The following is a 12,414-nucleotide window of genomic DNA, read 5'->3' as shown; positions in this document are numbered from 1 at the left end:
GTTTTCAGCCTTATGCCTTGGGATGGTTAATTTTGTGTTGACTTGATTTGGCTCAGGGATCTGCAGATCACTGATAGAGCATTATTTCTGATCGTATTTGTGAGATTGTCTCCAAGATCAATGGGCTGAATAAAGAAGATGGCCTTCACCATTGTGGAAGGGTATCATTCACATCTGTTGAGGATCTGAATCAAACAGAAAAGGTAGAAGAAGAAGGACAAATTTATACTCAGTGCTTGAGTTGAGACATCCATCTTCTGTCCTGGGACACCACTGCTCCTAGTTCTCCATTGTACAGACAGCATATCATAGGACTTCTCAAACTTACTCTGTATGAGCCAGTTTCTATAGTAAATTTCTTTATCTGTGTGTCTACCTACCTGCCTACCTATCAATCCATCTATTCACCCTTTTGGTTCTGTATCTCTGGAGAGTCCTAATAGGTATTTCATGTCTTCTCCATGAAGTTTGAAGTTGAGAAGCCCTGAGTCTTTTTAAAGGTGTTCAGGGAAAATTAAGTCTACTTTTAATCAGATCTTCCTCTGTGGGGACCAAGTTGGACATCATTCACTTCATCAGTTCTCACTCTTATAACTTCCTCTAAAAGTCTATTGAAATACATTTTTTCCTCTCTAGTTATTGCAGTCTTTGTGACCTGATACTCACATTTGCTTTTGTTATTATTTTTTATTGGATAGGAGAGGAATTCAATGCATATTATCAGTTAAACATGTTAAGTCAAAAGTACTCTTCCACTTCGAAGGGCACATTTGAAAATGATGAAGTCTATGGCATTGGCAATGATGATGGCTTGATGGCTTCATGGATGGATGCTTTTCTCCAGATGCAACCAATGTACACATTAAATACCTACAGTTTTTTGTATGTCCAGTATATCTAAAAAAGTAATTTTGAAACTACCACAGCATCTAAAAAGTAAATCAAAATGAAGGTAAAGAAATCAATGAAGAAAAACAACAACAAATAAGTCTCCTTCCGATTTTCAAATAGTAGTTCGCATCTTAAAACAAAGCAAAATGTAAGTGAATCGGAGAATGGTTACGGTCTTATTTGGCCTGTGGGTATTTTGATATCTGCCCAGGGCTTACCATGAAGACAAAAATAGATACAAGGGACATATAGCCACCATAGTAATAAAAACTACAGTTGCTATTAGAACTAAGAGAAAACTCTGAGGAGCGTGTCACTTTGCAAGGAGAGGGATAGCAGTTGCTTCCCTGCACGGTTCCAGGAGTGAACCTGCTAGAGGAGGCAAAGGTTATGAACCCAGTAGTGCTAGTCAGGCCTCTCAGCAATGGGGTTTATGGAGTCATACAAGTTGCCTATTTCAGGGTTACAAATGAACCTGAAATCGAGTGGCTTAAAACAGCACTGATTATTTCACACAGACCATGTGTCAGTAATTCAGAAGCAGTTTAACCAAATGAATCTGACATAAGGTCCCTGATGAGGTTGCAGAACATGTGTTGACCAGGAGTGCAGCCATTGGAGGACTCCCAGGGCTGGAGGACCCATATCCAAGCTCACCCATGTGATTGTCAGCACAAAGAAACATTCCTCTCTGAATGTTGACTGGAGGCCAGTTTCTCATTGCTAAGCCATTAATAGCAGCATGGTGGCCTCTCCAGGGTGAGCAATCCAGGGGACAAAAAGGAAATTCCCTTGCCTTTTGCTACCTAGTCTCCAAGGTTGAACACCATCACTTCTGCTTCATTTTATTTGTTAAAAATGAGTCACTAAGTTCAGATTGCTCAAGGTACAGGGAATGAGGATCTACCTTAGAAGGAAGGAGTATGAAGGGATTTTTAGACATTTAAAACTACCCAATGGGTCTTTTTGGTTTCTTCAGCATTTGAACAACACTCTTTTATTTTGTTTAGTTTTCATCTCTTCCCTTCTCTCATTCAGTGCTAGGGTTTGAACACATCTCCAAATTTCATGTGTTGGAAACTTGGTCTATAGAGCTGCAGCATTGAGAGATGGAACCTTGGGGTGGAGACTGGGTCATGAAGGTGGCCCTCTTGCATACATGATTCATGAACTATTTGAGGATGGATTAATTAATGGGTTTCTGAAGGAATGGCTCTCTAACACGCTTGCTTGTCCTGCCCTGTGGTGCCCTCTACCATGTAATAAGGCAGCAAGAAGGTCCTCACCACATGCTGGTGCCACTCACTTAAACTTCCCAGCCCCCAGAACTGCGAGCCAAATAAACCTGTGTTCTTTACGAATTACCCAATCTAAGGTACTCAGATATAGCAAACGAAAATGGGCTAAGACACTCATCTTATCTCTTTGGTATGTATGTTGGCTACTTAGAAAGCATTAATTTTGGGAGGTGGAAACAACCTTATATGAAGAGATTATCTTATTTAATCCTTTGAAACTTCCTGAGGTATTGTCATCAGTTACATATTTTCATTTCATTCAGCAAATATTTATCCACTGTACATGACATTTTGGGACTATGTCATTAAAAAAAAAAAACCATTGCTCATTTTGTTTGTTCATTCAACAAATATTTATTGAGTGTTTAAGCTATTTCAGGCTTCATGCTGGGTGCTGGCTACAGTGCTAACCAAGACTTGGCATCTGACCTCATCTAACTGGGCCTCCTTTCTTGCAGAGGACCTCAAACGAAGTCAAGATAGGTATCCAAGGTCACACAGAGATGAGTCACAAGGACAGAGACTAAGGCAGGAGGAAAGGACTTCATTATACAGTATTGCTTCCTGCCAAGAGCAGAAATAGAGATGGGAGTATGCATTCAGGGAGGAGGCTGTCCATTTGTCCAAAAACCCTCTGTGTTAACACTCTGGGAAACAGAGGGACAGAAGTTCTGATTCCACTGCCCCAAACCCAAGTGCCAGTGATGTAGGTGTCCTAGGCAGGAGAAACATGCAGTGTCTAAGGACAAGGATGTTTCTCAGCCTTCCTCACATCATCTGTTCAGACAGATGTCCCTCTACCTCTGCTAAAACTTGGTTTGACCTTTTCTTGGCCAATACATCTGGTCCAGATGCTAACCTGTGCCAATACTCAGGGAAAAGCTAAGAGCTAGTTGGAGAACAAAACCTGGTTTACACTGGTGGATTTAGAGAGGAACTCAAGCAGAAGGGAGCAATTTTGAAAGCCAGAGGTGAAAAGAAGGAAGGAAGACTTGAGTTTCCAGAAGGGGTGGGCTGCTCCTGGGGCTGCTGTAGCCTGGGTGACTGTTGGGAGCTTTTCTGCTCTGTTGCGGTTGTAATTACAGCGTCTGAAAGCTTGCGTGACATTGCTAATTTTAGAGAAAATGGGACAGTGATATCTGTAAGAACACTCAGGCTTAGGTTGCTGATTAACGCTTCCACATATCGCAGAATCAAACCCAGAAATAGCGTAGGCATTAGGAAATATTATTATTAGAAGAATGTTCGTAACGATGGAAATGAAAAATGTAAATGCCAACTCTTTAGAGAGGTTTTAAAGAGATTAATTGGAATAATAAAACAACTGGAAGTCAAATTGGTTATGGAACTGTGCTTTGAAATGATGAATTCTATTTGAAGTGTGTTTTCCTTTGGCACATTCTTTTTGGCTGAAATGTAAAAATAAATTAGTAAAGTGAGTTTCTCAAATTCATGAAGGACTATATGATATGGGATATGCTGACCAGCTATTTCTCATTTGTTGTAGGAAGATAAATTTTTAAAAAAATAGAGCATAGGCACGTGTGTGTGTGTGTGTGTGTGTGTGATGTGTACATGCATGTAAAGACCCTTGTGGACAAAAAATGAGACACAGGATTGGCAGTCAAAGATCATTTAAGGGAAAAACTCTACAGAGGAACTGAAGATATTTTGCTTGAAAACAGGAACAATAGGATATTTTTAAGACCACACCTAAAAATAGTTGGAACAGGGATAGGGTTAGAGACAAAAAAAATGGAATGGCAGAGTTAGAGATAAGACAGGGGCAGTGCTTAGACCTGGAATGAATAATGCAAAGATTTTTTTGTTTGTTTTGACTAATACAGAGAATAATGCACATGAAAAGAGGTGAAATTAATCATTATTCTTAGAATAATAGCCCGGAAACATTTTGACCAGAAATGTGTTCTATCACAGAGATGCAAGCTAACATCTCATCAAGTTCTCAACATCGTGTTGTTAATGGTATAGTTTTATGATTTAGAAGCCTAGCTGCACAGGGAACTGGAAGGAATGTGAACTTTGAAGCTAAACAGAACTGGATTTGACTGGTGTGACTTTGTGTACTCTCTATTCCTCTGTGCCCTGGCTGCTCTCTGAACAGAGAATAGCAGTGTTAACCTTTCAGGATTGCCATGGTTAATGAGGTCATGCATGTACAGCATCTTGGCACATATTACACATGTGCTATTGCCTCTTCCTTCCCTTGAAGGGAAAAGTACTTAAACAAGGGAACTGATAATGGATGAAGTTGCCTCTGCCTAACCTTCTGACCACAGCCTCCTGCCTAACCTCTAAGGCTTGTGGCTTGAGCATGGCTCTGAAAGATTAGAACTCGGTTTACTGCTGGATTGTCTGATTGTCAGGAAACTTTATGTGGAAGCCCACAAGGTGTTTTGGGTTCAATGTAGAAGATATTAAAGAGAATTTATAAGGGCAATTAGGCCACAATGGATGTATGCATTGAATATCTATGATCTTTCAACAATATGTTGAAGTTATTGATTAAATCACCAATCATTTTTATAAAAATTTGCTAGCCATTGCTAGCTTGGGAGAGTCACATAGGGCTCTGATGCTCTGTTTTCTCAGCTCTAAAATGGGGGTAATAGTATACATCATATAGATCACTGGGAGGATTGAAGGAGAGGAGTGTATTGATGTGCTTAGAGCACCTAGCACAGGATAGGCACTCAAGACCAGGTAAGAGTTGCACAGTTGAACAAGCAAGCTAACAAAATCCTGTCCCCCTTGGAGTGCCTGAAACTCCTAGTGCTGGGTGACTGTTGGCTCTCAGCCCTGGCGGTATAATTAATCACAGTACAGTGAGCTCTCGATTATCTGCACTAGTGAAGGGCAGAGGCGTGGATAATACAAAACAAGGGGCAATCTAAAAGTCATTTATATCTTTCGCTTTGGAATGAAGTCAGAGGAATAAACACATGCACATGCACACACAACATATACACACACCTTTCTCATTTTCTGTCCTGGCAAAGGGTTTCCAATTGGGGAAAGTTTTTGTATGAGGTGGGGGGAGGTAGCACTTGGCATTGACAAAGGAGATAAAGGATCTATAAAACACATAAGAATTTTTTTTCATAGACAATACTGTACAAAGAAAATTCTCATTACTGCTACTGTTATTGATAATAGTCTATCTGTGGATTTTGGTCAGGCAACTAAAGGACTACCTTAGAATTCGAGAGGTCAAATTATTCTCATCCACAATTCCCTTGTAAGAAACCGTGTACTTGTCTGCTGTCTCCTTAAGCCCAGCCAGTCCAAAGGGTCTTGTGAGCAGATTAAAGACAGAATACAATTCCTTTTTGCATCCCTCTGAAGTGTGTAACTAACACAGTGTTTAGTCTGTGGCAGGAGGGACAAAATGTGGATGATGTGAATTATGTGTTTAGTGAGATTTCTGTCTGGGGTGAGTGTTGCCTTTAGACCTGGAAGGTAGTGTCCTTTACCAGGCCAGAGAGCTCTCAGAAGGTGCCTGAGCAGCTCCATTTCATCTGAGATGGTTTTAGACTTTGACCTTTTTAGAGCCCTGCCTTTTTTGGAGAGGCTACTATCTCATTTTTTGTTTTGTTTTGTTTTGTTTACTTGACAGCGATACTGAGGGTTAGACAGGGCTGAAGACAAAAAACGTTGCAGTGAAAGAAGTGGTGTCAATCTCAAAACTCTACATTAAGGGTTTTCAGGACCTCTCTGGCAAAATCCACACAACTCTTTGAAACTTCATTCACTTAATCAACATTTGCTTAGCACATCTGTATTAGTCATCTTCTTCTGCTGTGATTAAAAGACCTGACCAGAACAACCACAAAGGAGGAAAAGTTTATTTGGGGCTCATGGTTTCAGAGGCCTCTGTCCATAAAAAGGCAGCTCCATTCCTCGGAGTTCTAGGTGAGACGGGGAGGGCATCAGGTAAAAGAGTGGGGCAGAGGGAAGCAATTCATGTGGGGCAGAGAGAGACTCCACTCACCAGATACAAAGTACGAACCCCAAAGCCATGCCCCCAATTCCCACCTCCTCCAGCCACACCCTACCTGCCTTCAGTTAACACTCAGTTAATCCCATCAGGGAATTAATTCACTGATTGGGTTAAGGCTCCTATAACCCAATCATTTCTCCTCTAAACCTTGCATTTTCACATGAGTGTTTTGGGGAGTGTTTTGACACCTCACATGAAAGCCATAACAACATCTTACAGGTCAAGTATTATGTTAAACACCAGGAAAACAGGTATTCATGCATTGTATTATAATTGTCCTAGGTTGTTTCACCTCCTTCAGAACAAGGACTACATCTTGTTCATCTTTGTGTCCCCAGCACTTGGTACAGAACTGAGCAGCAAACTCAGTACCTGATGGATAAAATAATGAAGAGATGAATGCATGAATAAGACATAGTCTCACTTCCTCAAGGAGCTTGGTACGTGAGGCAACACATCAACAATGTTTGCAGGAGAGTTCTCATCCTGTTACCTCCTATGGGTCGATAGAGTAGAGCTCTTGCCTACCATGTGTGAGACCCTGGCTGCAATCCCCAGTACTATACAGAAAAAAAAAAAAAAAAAAGACTAAGATTATTTAAGAATTAGGCAGATGGAGAAAGAGGAGGAAGGCCTTTCAGAAAGAATCCATAGCCACATGCAAGTATATGACCTGTTGGTAGGAAGATGGGCAGCAACTCTAGAGCCCTTTATACCCTTTTTTAAAAAACTGACACATAATAGTTGTACATAAATGGATACTGTGTGGCATCTCAATACATGTACACAACATGTAATGACCAGATCAGCGTAACTGGCATACCCATTGCCTACATCGTGCACAACCATAGAAACAAAAAGCTGTACCCTATTGGTGTACAATGCATCAAACTGCAGTCAGTAAAAATAAAAATAATAATAATAATAAAACATTTATCATTTCTTTATGCTGGGGATAGTCAAAATTCTCTGGACTAGCTGTTTTGAAATAGACAACTGTTGCCAACCATAGTTACATGCTATGCTATAGAGCACTGGAAGTTACTCCTCCTGTCCCAACTTTATGCCCTAATTCTTATCCACACATCACTGGATTTGGTTATTGAAGGCTGACTGTTAAATATTTTTCAGGGTCCCTCCAAAGTATATGTGGTTAATGCTCTCAGGGGTAGTCCTCCATTCCTCTCCTTGGCCCTACGGGACCCAGAACAGTAGGACTAGGGTACGCAGTCAAGGTTGTTTGTCTGAACTCCTGATTTTTCCCACTGAGGGCTCTTCTGCACCTTCTGCTGACTTCTTTAGCCACCAGCGTAGAGGGTTTCAACACAAGTTATTCCTTTTGTGTCTCCTTCTCTCACTAACCTATCCATCCATCTATTCATGATTAAGTAAGACAGTCATGCAAATTGCCTATTTTTTTAATGTGCATGTTTATTAGTAGAGAAGACAACAGTTGTGATTTCTAAAATATGATTCGCACTGGCTAGTGTCAACTGTACAGCTTCAACTGCTTGATTTTCTTCTTGTTTATTTTTTTTTCCTCTGTGAATAAATGAAGATGTTGAAGGTCTTCTATCAAGATCCCACTGACTGATGCATGATAGCTAAACTTTGCATTCAGAGAAGCCATCTTCAGTGGCAATAGCCAGGGCTGGGGAAGAAAAAGAGGGCAGGAAAGAAGTTGCCCCCTTCTGTTTATACCAGACCCAGACCCTTTTGAAATCTGATGCATCTCTTTGGGTCATGGGCTTCCTTCATATCTGCCCACCCACTCAATGCTAAATATTTAGTGCTGGGCAAGAAGAGGCAGGGGAGGGAGGGAGTGGGCGAAGCACATGGCTGTGTATTGGAGTGTTTGCCTCCCACAATGGGAGGGATAGGAATAGAAAAGACCCAGGCACGACATAAATATTTCCTATTATGGAGAAACTAAAGTCACAATGGAATCTGTCATGCTTGTGATATGAGAGATGGACAATATTTCGGGGCTGCTGCCATGCTGGCACCTGAATGGAGTTTATATTTTGTTTATGGAGCTGAATCCGAAGCCTTTTATTTTTTTGGCCCAGCCTGTGTAATTCTTCTTCATGGGAGCTCGAAATGGCTGCGGAGCAGCTCAATATTCCATTTATTTTATTTATAAAAGAAATTCAAAGGCTGAAAAGATGAAGTAATTGACTTACTGGGATGACAGTTAAACCCACTAAATTTAATCTTATCCTCTCAAGTACAACATATCGCGCTTACAAATTATCGCCAGGCACCAGGCAGCCCTGCGCTGCTCACCTAATGCAAATGGAATGGAGGCCTCTGTTATTGTATTATCTGACTTTACTATCAGCATTAATCCGGCTTAGCTCACTTAATGATGCCACTTGTGGCACTCTGAAGGCAGCGGAGAAGTCTATAAACTACTTCCATTAAAATGCAAATCGGGCCCGCCGAGAAAATAAGTGACACAAAAAGTGGGAGAATTGGGCCCTGCGCGCCGGGCCCGCCGCCCGCGTGATCCGGGATGATGACAGATGCTGCGATTATCGGGCCGCGCGGCCCAGAAAGGGAGCCAGCCTTGCACGCAGCGCCACAAAAGTGCTCCAACAAGCCGGGGCATTTAATTTCTGAAGAGATTTATATTTTTTGTTGTCAGGAAATGAACAAATACTTATCAATGTAAAAACTGCTATCTCCCATCTCCCCGCCAGGTTTTTCATACTGATATTATTTGCACCCCATAACACAGGAAATGAAAATCTTCTCTGCCTTTCACGTCGCCACTGTATCTTCAAATCCTCTGCGAACAGACCTGCCTTCCCCTCCCCTCAGCCCCCTCAACTCTGGTAAACAGAAAACTTTTGTGGGCTAAGGATGGAGAAATTCCAAGGCTGAGAATGTTCCAAGTCGACTTGGGTTTCGGGGCAACATGTCAGTTCCAGGGTGGGGAGAGAGGATGAGTGGGGGAACCTGAGGAGGGGAGGGGCTGGGAGTACTGGCACTCCACGGTAACATCTGTTTTCCTTAAGCAGCCCATTCTGGTTTCGGATGAAAAAGTATTCCCTTTCAGCGAGAGGCATCATGGGCCCTGAGGTTTGTATTGATTCAGAACAAGGCCTAATAAAACACGAGCAGGTGATTTAGTTTCATATTTTGACTCCTTTGTTTAAACAGTTTTTCTCAAGTTCTCCTGTGTCCGATGGGGGAACTGAGCATCTCCCTGCGATGCTGGAGGAGCGCCAGGGCGGCTCCTGTGGGTGCCTGTGGTCTCCGAGGGCACAGCTCTTCTCGGGTCCTCCCGGCAGGCAGCCAGAGGGTCCTCTGAGGTCAGGCTCTCAGATCCTGCAAGGATTTATGGTGCGCGTGGAGGGATCAATACTACTTTTTAAATATTACAATAACTTTTATGGAGACAATATTACAACAAAAACATTTTATCCTGTCAGGGAACCCAGTTAAAATTGATTCAGGCCCTCTTATTGGTGGGCTTACCCTCTCCTCCACATTCGCCCAGGCTGAGACAAGCTGTGCCTGTTCCCAGTATGGAGAGGTCCCATCCAACGGGCCTGGACACTAAAGAGTGGGATTTGTGGCCAGTGAGAGCTTCGGGAAACTGGGGAAGTGTTGGGGAAATGAGTCCTTCCCCAGGTGACCTGTTTTAGGAGGCCTCCTTCTCTGTCCCACTGACTCTCCCCTGGCTCAGAGGAAAGGGAACTGAAGTGGGGGGGAGCAGATTGAGCTGTGTGGCAGAAGCCAGGAATTAGGGTGGGATTCGTTTATGGTAGAGCCCTCACACAGGGCCACAGGCCATCCCCTCAGTCCTTTGCATGTCTGGTGTGTGTTGGCTGCTTTGACACCTCCCCATACTGGAATCCACTTCCCTTCCTCACTGGCCTAGAGGGAGCTGCGTCTGCGTCCTGTTTGTTTTCCCACAGATGCTGCCTTCTCCCATCATCTCTGGCCTTGTAGTGTAGATACATAGTATGTGCTCAATAAGTTTGTTGAATGACTTCACCATACCGTGCTATGGTCTGAATGTTTCTGTCCTCCCTGCAACTCATAGGCTGAGATCTGAGTGTCATTGTGGAGGAATCTGAAGGTGGGACCTTTTTGGGAGGTTTGACTAGGTCACCAGGTGGAGCCTTCATGAATGGGGTTAGTGCCTTTTCATAAAAGAGGTCCCAGAAGGCTCCCTGGTCCCTTCTGCCAAGTGAAGACATGGCAAGAAGAATAGGTAGATGACCCTTTCTATGCATCACATCTGCCAGCAATATGATCTTGCCTTCCCAGCCTCTAGAATGATGAGAAATAAAGTTCTGTTCTTTCTAAGCCACCTAATCTATGGCGGTGTTGTAGCAGCCTGAATTAACTACGGCAGGAACAGTATCTTATTCTTACTCCCTTCTTCCTGCAGAAGCTCCAGAATTAACTTCGTAAATAATACACATCAATGGAATGGATTGCTCTCACACAGAGAAAAACCCTGTAGGTTTACTTTCTTGATGCACTTGAACTTGACTCACTCTGCTGTCAGCAACTATGGAGTCACACCAAAGTTTGTAACCCAGCTTCTTCACTTCTGAGCTGTGTTTCCTGAGAGGGATACTGAATTATTCTGTGTCTTCATCCCTTAATTAGGAATAGGGAATACCTGCCCAGCAGCGGTATGAGGAGATCGTGTTATAAACTTTCTGTTGAGCCCAGGCATTAACAATGGGCGATAGACTGCTTGCTACAGTTCATAAGAGGGAGAGAGAAAGGTCAAATCATTTCCTCCATTTGAAATCCTAAATTGTACACATTTTTTTTTCTTTGCTTAAAACTTTGGTACATATGTTTGAAAGGGATTCTTGTATAATAGAATTGAATGCATTCACGTTTCATGATGTTTATCTGCTTCTTCATTATGCCACAGATATTTATGAAGTGTTCACTAAGTGTCAGGCCCTAGGATAGGTAGTGGGATATAGCAGTGAGCAGGACAAACCAGATCAGGGTACCTATAGATCTTGGATTCTAATGGGAGAGGGAAAGCCAAACACCAAAACAAATGAAGATATAAATGAAAACTGTAATTGGAAATCGTGATAAATGCCATGAAGGAAATGGAGAGGTGATATGATAGGAAATATTGTAGCATATCAAAACTATTTTGATTTCTAGATATTTGACCTTCTGAATAAACATAAGAACAACCAATGTGTGTGTGACAGCCACCCAACTTCTAGAACAGCTGGTTCCAGTTAACCACTGCTGTGTAACAAAACACCCCCAAACTGAGTGATTTAAAATATCAACAATGTTTATTTTGCTCCCAAATCAGCAATTTGGACAGAGCTCAGTAAGGACTGTAAGCTCAGTAAGCTCAGTAAGTTCATCTGTTCTGCTTGGCATCAGCTGTGGGGAGAAGGAGTGGGAAGGCTGGAGCTGGGGTTATCTGGAGACTTTATTTACCTGTCTGGAGGTTGATGTGGACTATCTCTGGGGACCGCTGCTAGACTGAGATGGAAATGTGTGACCTTTCCATGGAGCTGGGATTCTTTGTGGCCTGGAGGTGGGTTCCAAGGCAAGCAGCCTAAGAGAAAGAGGATCAGGCAGAATGTTACTGCTTATTATGACCTAACCTTAGAAGTCACTTTTGCCTTATTCTATTTATTAGAGGTAAGTTTCTGAGAAGGCCTCACATTCAAGAGGAGGGGAAGTAGACTCTACCTTTCCAGAGGAAGAATGTCAAGAGGATTTGTAGATGTGATATCAAATCCCTCGAAGCCTCAGTTGAAGAGTCAAGAAGCACTGGCTTGGAAGATGTGATGATGAAGCACACTTTGCCTCCATAGGCCATCTCATTCCCCAACTGGTTCCCCACCTTCTGGTCCCTCTGAAGTCTATTCACCATGCCATGGCCACCTGACTAGTCTTCCTAATGGTGTACTGATGATTTTCATTTTGTGACTCTTCTCTTCTATTGTCCTCAACTCTTTGCTAGGAAAGGCCCAAGTTCCTTATCCAGATATTCAAAATCCTAAACCAGTGGAGAGATGCTGAACTTAAAGACAAGAGCTCTCCAGTTGGATGTGTCTACTTATTTTCACCTAAATGATGTATCCTGAAGATGCATCCCCAACACCCAAATTCTATTTATTCTTCAGATCTCAGCCAACCCCTTACATAACATCTCCCAGACCACACCCTGGTAAGAATAATAGTAGTTGC

Source organism: Sciurus vulgaris (genome assembly GCF_902686455.1).
Source record: "Sciurus vulgaris genome assembly, chromosome: 3".
NCBI lineage: Eukaryota > Metazoa > Chordata > Mammalia > Rodentia > Sciuridae > Sciurus > Sciurus vulgaris.
The sequence above is the reverse complement of the archived record's forward strand: the minus strand, read 5'-3'. Positions refer to the sequence as shown.